At 38.5% G+C, this 13,318-nt stretch overlaps 1 protein-coding gene across 7 annotated transcripts in view; it reads right to left on the bottom strand.

Moving 5' to 3' along the window:
• The window catches only part of RASSF8 (Ras association domain family member 8), a 90,564-nt gene that overhangs the window by 40,918 nt on the left and 36,328 nt on the right, over nt 1–13,318 (bottom strand). For 6 of the 7 annotated variants that reach the window (XM_071816086.1, XM_065845520.2, XM_071816084.1 and 3 more), the window contains exon 2: nt 9,829–9,923. The exons of the other annotated variant lie outside the window; for it this stretch is intronic. The gene's annotated coding sequence lies outside the window, so the exon portion shown is untranslated. The remainder of the gene's footprint in view (nt 1–9,828; nt 9,924–13,318) is intronic. 7 annotated transcript variants of the gene reach the window in all.

Below are 13,318 nucleotides of genomic sequence, written 5' to 3'. Positions count from 1 at the left end.
CCACTCCCTACACCCCAAAAAAACCCTACAACCCTGTAAAGAAACTATTTATGGGTATATTGAAGAGATTGAACTAGAGACTGTCAACTACACAACACACTACTGATGTCCTTTTCATTTGATTTCTTTTAGTAAAACCACTGTACTTTTGACTACAATGTTAGTCTTTTAGATACAAAATAAATGAGGAAGGGTGACAACTTTTCCTCGCCAAATTCTGAGGTAGATTTCAATGCTAAGATGTGAAGCAGTCTTAAATCTTACCAGAAAGCTTTTGTTTTATATACATATATAAAATTCATCAGAAGCCAGGGAAGCAGCAGTACTTCTAGTATTTTGGTTTAGTCATTACTATGCTGAAATAAAGCTCTTAAGACACTTTGTTTTGAAGCTTGAGCATACTAACTCCCCCAGGACCCCAGTACGCTAGTATGGGAAAACAGGGCTTTCCAACCAGCATCCAAAGAGCTGCAAAGACCAGGGATAGCACAGAGATTCAAAATGGATATTAGGAAAAACTTCTTTCGTGAGATGGTAGGGCAGCCCTGGAACAGGTTAGCCAGGATGGATGTGAAAACTTCCCTGTAGGTTTTCAAGACATGGCCAGACAAAATCCATAGCAGACTTTATACTGTGTTGGTGATGGTTCTGCTTGGGCAGGATGTTGGACTACATGACCTTCCAAGGATCCTTCCAACCAACATTTTCTATGATCCTGTTTGAAAGGTATAGGGGGAATTGCACAGCTTGCCTGTTCTGAATAGTAGGCAAAGATTTATGACTGTCTGACAAAGACTCCCATGCTGTGTTGTTTTTTCAGAATCAATAAACAAATTACACAAGACTGTCTGAAAATCTCTGATAACACTACATTTGGCAAAAATACTTCTCATATGGCTGAAACAACACTTAACAGGCACATAAAGTATGCAAAGATACCTAACAAATCTGCGAAAAGCCTTTTGATACAGAGTCTGTACTATCGTGTACACTTATTTGTACTTCCAGCTTACACTGTTTACACATGTGAAATGAAGAGCTGAATGCATCAGTAACATCGCATGGCAGAAAGCAGACTACACATGCTTTAGACCTGGACTGCTAGATTGTTGTCAGCAACAGAGAAGTATGAGCAGTGCTTCATCCTTAATATGACTCTCCTACTGAAGAAAATCATACAGGTTTACAGAGAGTGAGTAGAAAGCTAAACTGACACCACAAGTTAATAAGAGATATTTTAATATATGGTTCTTGCCTTCACTTGCATGTCATAACTTTCACTGCAAAGAAAGGGATGGAGAGTGCAGTTGCAAGGAAGGGAGGAGAGGAAGAGGCCACACATTCTGCACACAGTGTTTACAGCTAGCTGGGAAACAAGCTGCTGCCACAGCACTCCCCAGCCCCCAAACTGAACTACTCCCATTTTTCCAAGACTTCTGACCTGAAAAACACATCATCATCACTGGTTACACTGAAATGCCAATGCCATATTAATTGCTACATTAAGTTGCTTGAATAAAGCCTTTGTTCCTGTATTTGAACTTCTAGCAAGCTTGTTCCATCTATTCTAGATTATACTTGGAAATACTTGAAAATGGTAAATAAGCTTCATCCTTACAAGACCCTCAGTAAATAACATGTTTCATCTTCCTGACTGTGTATCTACTTCAGATGTGAGTCTTCTGATGTTTACATAATTAAATGACCAAAACCACTCATCAAAACAATTTGTTTGTTTGTGTTACAGGAAGCAGACTAACAGCATTTTATCTTTCAGTATTATTACAGCTATCTGACCCTCCTTGTCTGAGCCTCTTGAAATCAAGTGCATTTCTGAAGTCTTATGTGCATAAACCAAGTTAAAAACATGTGGAAGAGTATTATTTCCAGAGGAAAAAAAATCCAAACCTATCTACAAATTAATATCACTGTACAGTGACTCCTTTCCCCATTTACTGAAAACTCTCTGACTAGAGTAATTAACTATTTGTTTTCCTGTTTGGATAGACAGGGTTCTAAGAACATCTAAATAACATCCTATAACTTTTTCCAGCACAGGGAAAAATAGTGGCATACACACAGTAGCTATATTTTAGTTACTCTTTTTTATATTAAAACTGTTGCCAACAAAATAAAACATCTATTGTCCAAGCATGCTCTAGAATATCTGTTTCAACTAATAACAGCAAACTACTGGTGCTATATATTATGATACTAAATTAGAATAAGTGTTGGAGTTTGTACTTTGGAAGTGAGGTTCTTGGATACAGTAAAATATGACAATCTTTACTGCATAATCTTTACTACATAATCTATGAAGACCATCATGGTTTACAAGATCTTATTTTCCACTCAAACAAAGAGAGCCACAAGCTTAAAAAGGCTTGAACACATGCTTTGCTTCATATACACAACTAGATTCACAGGAGAATTAAGCATACACATAATGCTCCTTGAAAGCAAGGATCTGACAAAAAAACATCTTTAAAAATACAACCTTTGTCCAAATCAAAGCAGAAGTGACATAAAGCTACAAGCCTCCTAAACTATGTTCAGACTTCAGATTGAGTGTTTGTGCTAAAACTACTTAGAGAATTTCACTAAGTGAAACTAAGTGCACAAGTGCATACACCAGTTCCCTGCCAACACCCTGCTTTAAGAGTTTGGTTTTTTTTGTTTTTTTGTTTTTTTTTTTTTAAATAAAGGACAAGATGAGGATAAACTATGCCAAGAAATTGTGCTAATCATCAGGCTACAGAACTTTGAGGAAAACAATTCCAGACACCCTCTCATTTCCTGTGCAGAACTTACATGTTCCCTGCAACAAGGACTTCAAAGTCCAGGAATCTCCCAGAGACTGGCCATGGGGAGAGAGAGGGGCAAACTGTCTCTGTACCAAACTGAGAAGATTCAGTTTAGGAAATCCTGTTCAAATGCCCTCTGGCAAGAGAGAGGCTTGAGCCTCATTTAGAAGTGTGCTCACCACTGATCTTGTTAAACAAAAATATAATGCAATGAATTCCAGCAGTTGCTTCCCTTCCTTTCTGATAATCTGAATTGATGGGAAAGCCTGAGATGAAACAAAAAGCTGAGAAGTTTGGTTTCACCCAAAATAAAAAGGCGGGGGTGCATGTTTTAAAAATGACTTTGCTGGTGAGCTCAAAAAGTCCACTCCGAAAATAATAATTTCCTTACCCAGCCTGAAGAGATTCACATAACCACAAAATATTTGTGTTTAGAAGAAATATGGCGGAATCTTAACCTTTTGGTTTTGCTCGAAAGCACATGGGCTTTCAGTCTTTTTTTGGTGGGGAGTTGGGGTGGCAAAGAAACAAAAGCCTTGCTATGGAATTCAAAGGGATGTTTCGTTCAAAATGTAAAAAAGTAATCATCTTGCTACAGGTGGCAGACTTGGCCAGCTCTGTGACAAACTGTGTGTTTCTCCAGCTTCCTGGAAAAACTTGAAGGCTTTGATTAGAAGCCTTCTTAGGCCTAGAAAAGGTTATACAAAAGAAGTCTGAAATCGCTCTTAAAAGCACAAAGCTAGACTTAAAGAGTTAAGGCAGGCATTCATGTTTCTCTTCCTATTTAGTGATGAATTATCCGAATATTAATTTGAAGGTATTTGCAGGTGAGATTTTTAAAATTCGACAAATAAGATAGACTTTAAATTTGACTCAATTTAGCTGCTATTTTTTCTTCCTCACCTCAAGATACGAATTACTAAAGCATGTTTCTTTAACAACTAAAATTCAAAAGGTAAACTTCTATTTCTTTACAGCCTAGAAATTCTCCTTTTTAAAGTATTGTGAAGCTATCCTTTGCAGGAAGCAGTCTACAGGATTGCCAGACCTTCAGGATAAAAAGATTGTATTAGCATGACATCTCTAAGAAGCAGAGTTTCTTTCCTGCCAGAATGAGAAATTACTAATGTGCATTGCAATTAGTGCAAAAATCAATACTTTCTTTGCAGTTGCAGGCTGGGAAAACACCATTTTTAGTTACTGCTACACAAACTTCAAGCTGAAATACTTTGAGCTGTTGTCACAAGTTGGGTAATATGCACATATTTTTTTTTCAAGTGTTTAACAACTCTGTATCATTAAACATCCATCAGGTGAGGTCTTCTACACGTTGCTACTACAAATAATAGAATATTGCAGAAGTCTGTAGTAATCAATACATTAATAAAAACTAAACTATGACCTCAAAAAGGTCAGTGAGGCTAGCTTAACGCTAAGAGTCCACAGGAAATGCATGATCCCGTTCTTTTCACTGTTCTACAGAAAAAGCCAGCCCAGCAAGTGCAGCAGTGAGCGGATGCAAACCTTGCCAAAGCTCAATGAATTAGCGAACAAAAGTATGACATGGTTTGCCTGCAACACACAGGGCTTGGTTGTGATGACCCATGTCCCAAGTAAAAAAGAATGAATCAAACATCTTTTTAAGCAGAAAAGCTAGGCTTCCTTGTCTCTTCACTTAAGTGGCATTTCCACACATCACCCTCCCCAACATTTATTATCAATATTTCTGCCCTTGTTTCTAGACACACTGTCTCCACTTCAGAGACATTCCATTTTCTGTTTGCCCTCAGTTGGCAAGAAAATGAATCCCGATTTGGAAAAACCACTGGCAGAATTACTATTTTTTTTAAACATAAGACCAGAATATTTCCTCAGAAAAGCAGTCATATATTACAACTTTAAATGCATTTCAGAAATTTGAAGTATAGTTGTTACAAACAAACAATTTAGATCTGGATACAAGATCTGAGTTTTATGTAAGGAAAAATTTACATAAGACAATAAGAAGGGGAAGGAACATAATGCTTAAATGAGAAAGCAAGAAGCAACATGTAATAAAAACGTGAACAAGTGAGCAAAACGAATGAAACAGATTCACATATTGTGGTATCTTCAACTTCAGTTATGCTATCCCACCAGTCTGAACAAGCGCAAGGTCATTAAAGAGCTGCACCACAGATAGCAAGAGAACAAGAGCTACATTGTGCAGTGTTCAACTCTGGGCCTGTGACTGGAATGGAGGGACAGAAAAGATTAAAAGCATTTTTGGTAATCTAAAGAATGCAGCAATATTCAAGAATCCCAGTGATAACATTGTCAAAGCAATCTGGGGGATTTTTTCTGTAGTGACTCAAATACAGGATGAGAAAGGGGTATACACAGCGAGTTGAAACACAGAATGCGAAACAATGAAAATGCAAAAAGTCAGAATGTTTCCTTTAAGATTATTTCTCACCTCAACCAGAACTTCTTGACTTGTCAGAGAAAAACTCCCTCTGAACCAGAGATGCTTTTAGAAAGCACCTGGGAATTTGCTCCATCTCTTCATTCCTTTCAGTAGATACTAGGAGCAAAGATGGAGGGGCAGAAATCACAGCCAAATCAGTGAATGAGATTTCTGGTTCATGATCTGGGACATCCAGATGAAAAAGAAAATCCACCCTGCTTTCATGGGAGAAATGTGGCTCTGGATGAGAGCACACTCACATTTTTCAGTCTAGCTAGTACCTCTTAGCTCAGGAGGGTCAAAGACATCTACTTCATGCACACCACAGGCCACAAAAGACTCCAGCAGTTACTCAACAGCTAGAGAATACAAATGAAGTCTCATTGCTCAAACACAAAAGTCTGGTTTTGTTGCTTATTAAACTTTCTAGAGAAAGTAATATCTCCCTTTCTGTGTTTGGAAACCCACACAGCAGATAGCCAGTTAGAAAACTTTTGCAGGTCACACAAATGGGAAAAAAAAAGCTGTTCAAGAAAGCAGTGCTATATACTTACTGATCCAGTAAGGAATTATTACTCCAAAAACTGAAGTGGTGTGCTGCTGGTGAAAGCCTCTGAAGTGTCTCTCAAAACAAACGTTTTGTCAACTGCATTTAAGGCTTTGTGCTAGTTAAATAAGTTTGGAGACCTACACTGAACTTTAAAGAAAAAAAAGTCTATATTTCTTAAGAAGGTCAATTTTTATTGACTAATCATACTTTCAGGTGTGGAAGCAGGAAAAAAGTTTATCAGAGAAAGTCACTCCTCTCAAAATAAACCAGTGACATGACTAAAATTCTAATTCACTGGTTGAAAGAAGTTTCATGAAGTATAGGGGTCCTGGACTACCTAATATTCACAAAGAATCTTGTCCTGAACTACTGCTTTTCTAAGCTGTGAAGAAAATTTCAGAGAATCTACAACACCTTAAGACAGTAAGAAGAGGAATACTGGGCCAAGACTAAATGTTCATCCAGCCCTGTAAATCTGTCTCCAACATGGATTCATCACCATAAGCAGGTCACTGATGCTGACCTTGCACAGTAGATCTTTGAAGCCCCTGGCAGGAAAATCCATCACCCTTGGGGGTTTACAAGATTTTCACTATCTGGTGATATAAAACACATTTATTCTGACTAGCAGCCGCTTACTTTCCCCGTAAACAGTCAAAAGCAACTGCAACTATGACATTCAAAAGGAAACAGTTTGCACAAGTACAAAGTCTCAACACAAGAAAGAGAGCTGTCCTATATGACCTGCAGGAAGAAACTCCACAAGTGAGAAGGGTAGTGCCCCTTCGAACAACAAAGAGCAGGACCTGAAACCTTTGCTGATGCTGTTGTGGAAAATACTTGGAACTTGCCTCAGAAAGCTAAAAGACAATAAATACATTGGACATTAACATTCCTAACCCCTAAAAATAAAAGGAACGAGGAGTTATAGCAAATGCCCAGAGAAGAAGACAAAGGCTTCAAGAATACTTTATAGTTCTCCTGAAAGCCCTGTTGGCGTCCAACTGGTCTCAGATCCTGTACTCACGGGTGTGACTTGTATTTATTAGCCTCAATTGGATTTCTCTTCCACTCACTCTTCAGCCTCCACAGCTTCATAGCAAGAGTTCCATAGATCTAATTCTTGTAATATAAAGAATGACTTGCTTTTTGTTTATTCTGAACTACATTCCTATTAGCTTCAGTTGATGTACACTGGTTCTTGTGCTGCCAGAGTGAATGAAGTAAGTCCTGCTTGCCTTCCTCTCATTCATGATTTTGTAGGCTCCTCTCCTACATTAAGCTGCCTTTCTTTTGGACTGAGAAGTCCTAACTTGCTAGATTGATCATATCTCTCATCATCCTTACTGTCCTCTTCATGTTTTCCAGTTCTACTGCCTTCTCTCTGAGGTAAAGAAACCAGACTGAAAGACTATCCAAAACTTTTCTTTTTTTCTGTCATTTTATTTATTAATTGACACTGAAAAAAACCCCCACTATTATAAGTACAAAAACCTATTATGACTCTTATTTCAGCTGGGAAGAAGTGTTTTATTAAGCTGACCCTTTGTCTTGTGCTCCAAAATAAATAGCAAACTGAAGACCCATAATAACAGATTAGTGATGCTTATGAAGAAAGCATTTGGTTTATTCAAAACAAGTGAAGGTAAATAAGTAACTCTGCCCATGTGAGGATGGACAAGCACCACCTTGATGAATTTTCAGCAGGCACATGCCTCCTGTTCTCACACAATAAAATAATTCAAAGAGCTTAAATCACACGGCTTGTTTCAAAGTGACAAATAGAGGAGTGACACTCTAATGACCTGGCAGCTAGCCACAGACTTGCTCCACTGAAAGTAATTTACTCAAATAATGGTCACAACAAATACTGAAATATTTTAGCTTGGCAGAAGAAAACCTGACTCAATACCATCACATGCTCAGTTTCCTGGAGTTACAGGTTAACACCCATTTATATATACATATAGATACGTGCCCTGGTTAAATGCCACCTGGGAAAAATAAGACCTGTGTCTTTATGTATTCTACATGCTGTTTCAGTCAACAGGGTTGTCTTCATTGCTAATACTACTGCACCACACAGAATCATCATATTCTTTAACAAGAATATATTGTGCCAGTTGCAAGCACCAATCAATACTCTGGAAAAGTCTGCTTTAGAAAAGATCAACTGATTTCGATCAGAGATACATAGCATGCCTAGAACATGAGACTGAAAGTACTGTAATGAATAATCAAAAAGACCTCCTAAATACAGGACAAATTAAGACTGTGTCAGGCTCTAAAGCTAGACTCCAAGACATTACAGCATTTTTAATGCTGTACATATGTATATATGCATATGCATACACATAATCATTTAGGTTGGAAAAGACCCTTAAGATCATTGGGTCCAACCATAAACCTAACACTGCCAAGTCCACCACTAAATCTTGTCCTAAGTGCCACATTTACATGTCTTATCAATACCTCCAGGGATGGTGACTCAATAACCTCCCTGGGCAGCCCGTTCCAATGTCTGACAACCTTTTCAGTGAATACATTTTTCCTAATATCCAATCTAAACCTCCCTTGCTGCAACTTGAGGCCACTTCCTCTCATCCTATACACTTCAGCACAGCTCCTATATAGTATACAGAGTGCATTTTAGATATGTCTATATATGTTTCTACTAGTGAACATTTTACACTATATTAAGGACAATGAAAGTAAATACTTACAGTCATGCAATATTGCTGCCTGTCATTACAGGGCTAGAAGAACCACCAACAACGGTGTGCTTAAGCCTTTCACATAGTAAGAAAAAGCTGCTGTACCCTTATGCTTGCCTGTGCTTCAAACAGACAAACATGTCTTAAGCTATCATTTTGGCAAATTATCTAAGTATTTTGTCCTTTTTAGTTATACTGGTCCCTCATCTGCTTCAATTATCAGTGGAATACTAGTACAAAGTATTGTATTTGCAATAGAAGTCACTGTAGAATGGCATTCTACACAGGAAAACACTGAATAGGGTGTGATTGGTATAGAAGTCTATCACTTAAAAGCTGCCTATACATATAATACAACTTAGCTTTAAGCAAGGTAAACTATGACAAGCCAGGGAAGGAACTGCATTCTGCTCATGGACCCCAGAACACACTGTAAGAGTGATGTTTCTATCACTGGCTTCACTAACTTAATTTATACCATAAAACAGTAGAATCAAAACAAAAAACCCCACAAAACCAAAGCAATATTAAAAGTAGTAGCAATGCATAACCTGACAGTATGTATTTTAAAGTGTTTAATTCCAAGTTCTGGTATTTTCACTACATCAAAGACTAATCACATTGCCAAAAATCCAAAAGATGTCAGGAAAAGAAAGCAGTAGCAGAAAATCCTGACAATGTCTGACTTCCCAAGCTGAGGATGTCTCCTTATATCCAGCACTGTGTTTTAAATGTATGCTCACATTAAGAATGGGAAACAGTTGGACTGCTGGGTTGTTGGGGCTGTGATGTGGGTGTTTTAGTCACAGTACTTTTCCTACCAAACTTTTATTTGAATGAAAAAAAAAAAATCCCCAAACCCATGTGCAGCCACAGCTGATTGCTTGACCTACAAGTCACCTCCCAGCTGTATCTGGCACTGAGAGCTGATGACCAAGAAGGCCTGACAACTAAAGAGCCAGGGATGAAAGTCTCTTCTCATTCAGGGCACACTCCCTAGCAACAGGATAGTGTTGCGTCTCCCTCTTACATAGCTGGAAGGGGCATATACATGGAGATTGCATCAGAGGAGATAAACTTGGCAGGACCATTGCAGGTCTGCTCTGGAACACAACTGTTTCAAGAAAACAGATGTTGCACAGGACAGGGAACCTGGGAACTTGCTCAGATTTCTAACCTTAGGAAGAAAGGGGAGTGATGAATGTATATTTATGAAGTTCTTTAAGCTTTCGAGGTCTTGGCATACTTTATGTGCAAGTACTTTCAGAAGAGATAAGGAAAACTCTCACTTGAAGTTTTTTGGTCAATTCTTACCTGCAGATGAAGATAGAGATGTCTGCTTATACAAGGGGCTTAGCACAATCTGCTGCTCCAGGAATAGGTGTCAACTCTGCTGACAAGCTCAGTTGCTAGAAAAAAAATTGAAACATTATCATACATTAGTAAAGCTACCTTCTTGAGGGTAAAGTCCTATTCCCCCTCCTCCCTGTAATGCTCTGGAAATCCACCTAGCACCTACATATATGGATAGATAACAGCCTGCTGCATGCAAGTAGTATTTTAGTTTTTTAAAGTTAGTTCAAAAGAAATGTGGAACAGTACACTTAATCTGATACCTTTTATACCTGGTGTGACATTTTCCTGCTATAAATAACTTAGTGTGGTAAACAACATTTCAACAGCTTTCCAGAAGATTAGGAAATAATAAGCACTATATTATGTAGTCACGAGCATCTACCACTGCTATATTGTAAATACAGGATATTATTTCACAATCTTTTTTCCTAATTTCCTTTTTAAGGAAAATAATCCTCAAACTAGAAGCATTCGAGATATAAAAACCACCAAGTGCTCTTGAACTGCACACCCCAACACTCTTGCAGTCGTGAATCATGAACAATGCACGCATAAGAAGCCAAAAAACCAGGCAAGGGGTAACAAATCCCAAACTGCTCATTAAGACTAATATTAATCAGCTTGGAAGGGGTGATTACTACAGTGATGTTTAACAGCATCATTTTGACAGACTCAAACATTGCCTAATACTATGTCATGGCCAAGAAGACGGGGTTATTTTTAAACCTTCAAAGACTTTCTGAATAATATTTCATAGGAATTATGTGTAACACTAAATGAGAACTTTACAGCTTGACAGAAGCATAGAAGAATAAATCTAAATCAGGAAAACTTTCCTCTAGTCTTTTAGTGTCTCCTCTTTCATTGTTGTCAGCCACTGAATTCTGTCAAGACAAGTGGCTATACAGACAAATTCTTTCTCCTAGTACCATCAGAGCTATATGAAAAGATTCAATAAGCACCAACTCCAGTGCAAGCATGTCGTAAGGGTCCAGGAAACAACAAAAACCTCCTAAAGATCTGGAAGGAAAGGACTGGCCTGTTGTAAAATACTAGACTACATGCACTACACATCAAAGCCCTACAGGAGTAACTACTTCTCTCATTATGGGCAAAAACTTCAAAATAGGACATTCAGGAGCTCCAGAAGTCTCAGGGACATATCAAATCATTTTCATCACCATCAGCTGATGGTGTTTTTACTCACAAACCAATATTCATTAAATTCCTGAGTTGTCAGAATGTGTCTTTTTGATGTTTTATGCTTTCCACCCTGTGTACCCACTATCAATTACTAATGGTTCACATGAGCCTTTTACTTTAGCTCCAAAATGACCATAACCAGTTTTTGGTGAGCTTATGCCTCCCAGCTGTGAAGCTGTAACTTCATACATGGAAGAAGAGCTTATTAAAGCAGCCTTAACGTATTTGCTTGCAGTTATACTATAGAACATCAATCACTTCAGATTCTGTACTTGGGTTTACTCACCATGTAGTCATAGATAATGCTGAACACTCATTTAATTCAATAAAGGTTAAATCACCAGTGCTTGAGCCTCAGTTACTTATCAATCCTCATATACACATGCTAGATTAGGAAAATACAGATGGTGACTCAGTTAATCCAGAGATGTATATGCTTGAATTTTGCTGGGGGAAGGGGAGGTAAAGAAGAGAGAAATATCATCTCACCCCAAACTATGAGAGCTCAGCTTCAAGATGCTAAAGTTCTCCTCATCTATTGCAGACTGATAACTGCCAAGATACAAGCAGTAAACATTTCAGTTACTGTTCCTTGTTAGCTACTGCAGAATACCCCACACAACAGGCAAAGAATAGCGGACTTTTAACCTGAGAATGGAGTAGCTGCAATGCTGATCCAGTAGCAGGGACCGACACTTCCACTCAAACAGGGCTGCATTATCTTTAGCTCTATTGAAGCACTAAAGCTCTTCTCAGACCACTTTACAAACTGAGTGGGAAGGAGTAAGGATAAGAGCCACATTCTGTCCTTAGGGACCCCTATTAAATCAGATTCTCAACATCAGCCACTTCCTCTTTGTCTTCCTCAAGCCATATGGCTTCCTGACAAAATCTGTACAAACAATAAATCCATTAATCAAGCCACTGTTGGAGGAAAAGGGTGGGCTTTTTTTTCCTTCCCTTCATCAATATAGACATTTTAATGGAGATCTTTTATGTATTTAATTTTATGGGAGTCCCAAGGAAAATACTAAAGTCTTCTTTGTTCTCACACTGCAGCCTTGTAGACTGGAGCCCCAGTTTCAATACATACTTGTAGAAGGAAAGCCTAGCATGTTAAAGTGCAAAAAGATACAGAAACAGGGAGAAGTGAGCCAAGCCAACAAGAAAGAGGTCCAGTTTCATATTGTATCCCTACAAACAGATTCAATAAATTGCTGTCTAGGCTTCCTAGCATGCTGCATCAAGAAGCAAAATAACTACTTCTTTAAAAATCAACAGAAGTAGCTAGAACAAGAGGGATTAAATGTCATTTTTATTCCTACAAGGCTCTGAGGAGATGCACATATACAAATGCCAGAAGTAGGCCACAAGCAGCTGAAAGGAAGAGCTTCTTTTAAGAGATGCCACAACAAACGACTTCCCCAGAGACCAGATTTCTTAGCAAGGTGAACCAAGATGACCAGTTCCACACAACAGGCTACATAATGTGTTTGGTGTCTCCAAACTAGTGAAAACATGCAGGTGATCATGCCATTCCAAGATCATGAGAAAATAAACACTGCAAATGTAAGGAACTCTGGTATGCATAAAAAGCATAAGATTTCTAGCTCTTGTAGGTGGGAAGATCCCCCTCTCCTGTAGGAGAGAAGAGAAATAAAAACAAACCTAAGCAGGCTCATCACTTCAGCAAAACAAACATAAGCCCGAGACTCTGTTTAGCTCCAGTTCTGCTGCTCTGTGCCAGCAGGCACACCAACATGCCAGCTTCACACTGCTGCAGGGTAAAAATCTGTTCATAAAGAACATACATACATTGTTGGGCAAGCAATATGTAAAGTGAAAGTACGGTACAGCATTTGCTTTCTTCCTATTTGATCAACAGGCTCAAAGAGGGTACAAGGCTGAAAATTCAAAAGCACAGAGGAAACAAAGACCTAATTTTCTTGGCTTGCAACAGCTTTTGAACAGACCCTTCTTGTATTCCCAAATGTCGCTTTGAGACACATGTGGTGTCTGTTATCCCTGCCTATCCCAAACAACTACTTGCATCACACTTTGGAGCCTACCCAGCAGAGAAGAAAGGGGTTTCCTAGTGATGATGGAAGAAGGGAAAAATCGAAGACAATTCATCATCCAAATATATGATGGCATTACCAACAGAAGCAAACTGAACAAGGCTGACCTGCCAGTCACTACTTCAGAGAATATGAAAATACAAGTTTATTTTGGTTGGGGTTTTTCG

Source organism: Patagioenas fasciata, chromosome 1 (assembly GCF_037038585.1).
Source record: "Patagioenas fasciata isolate bPatFas1 chromosome 1, bPatFas1.hap1, whole genome shotgun sequence".
NCBI lineage: Eukaryota > Metazoa > Chordata > Aves > Columbiformes > Columbidae > Patagioenas > Patagioenas fasciata.
Note: the sequence above shows the minus strand (reverse complement) of the source record. Positions and strands in the feature narration are given on the sequence as shown.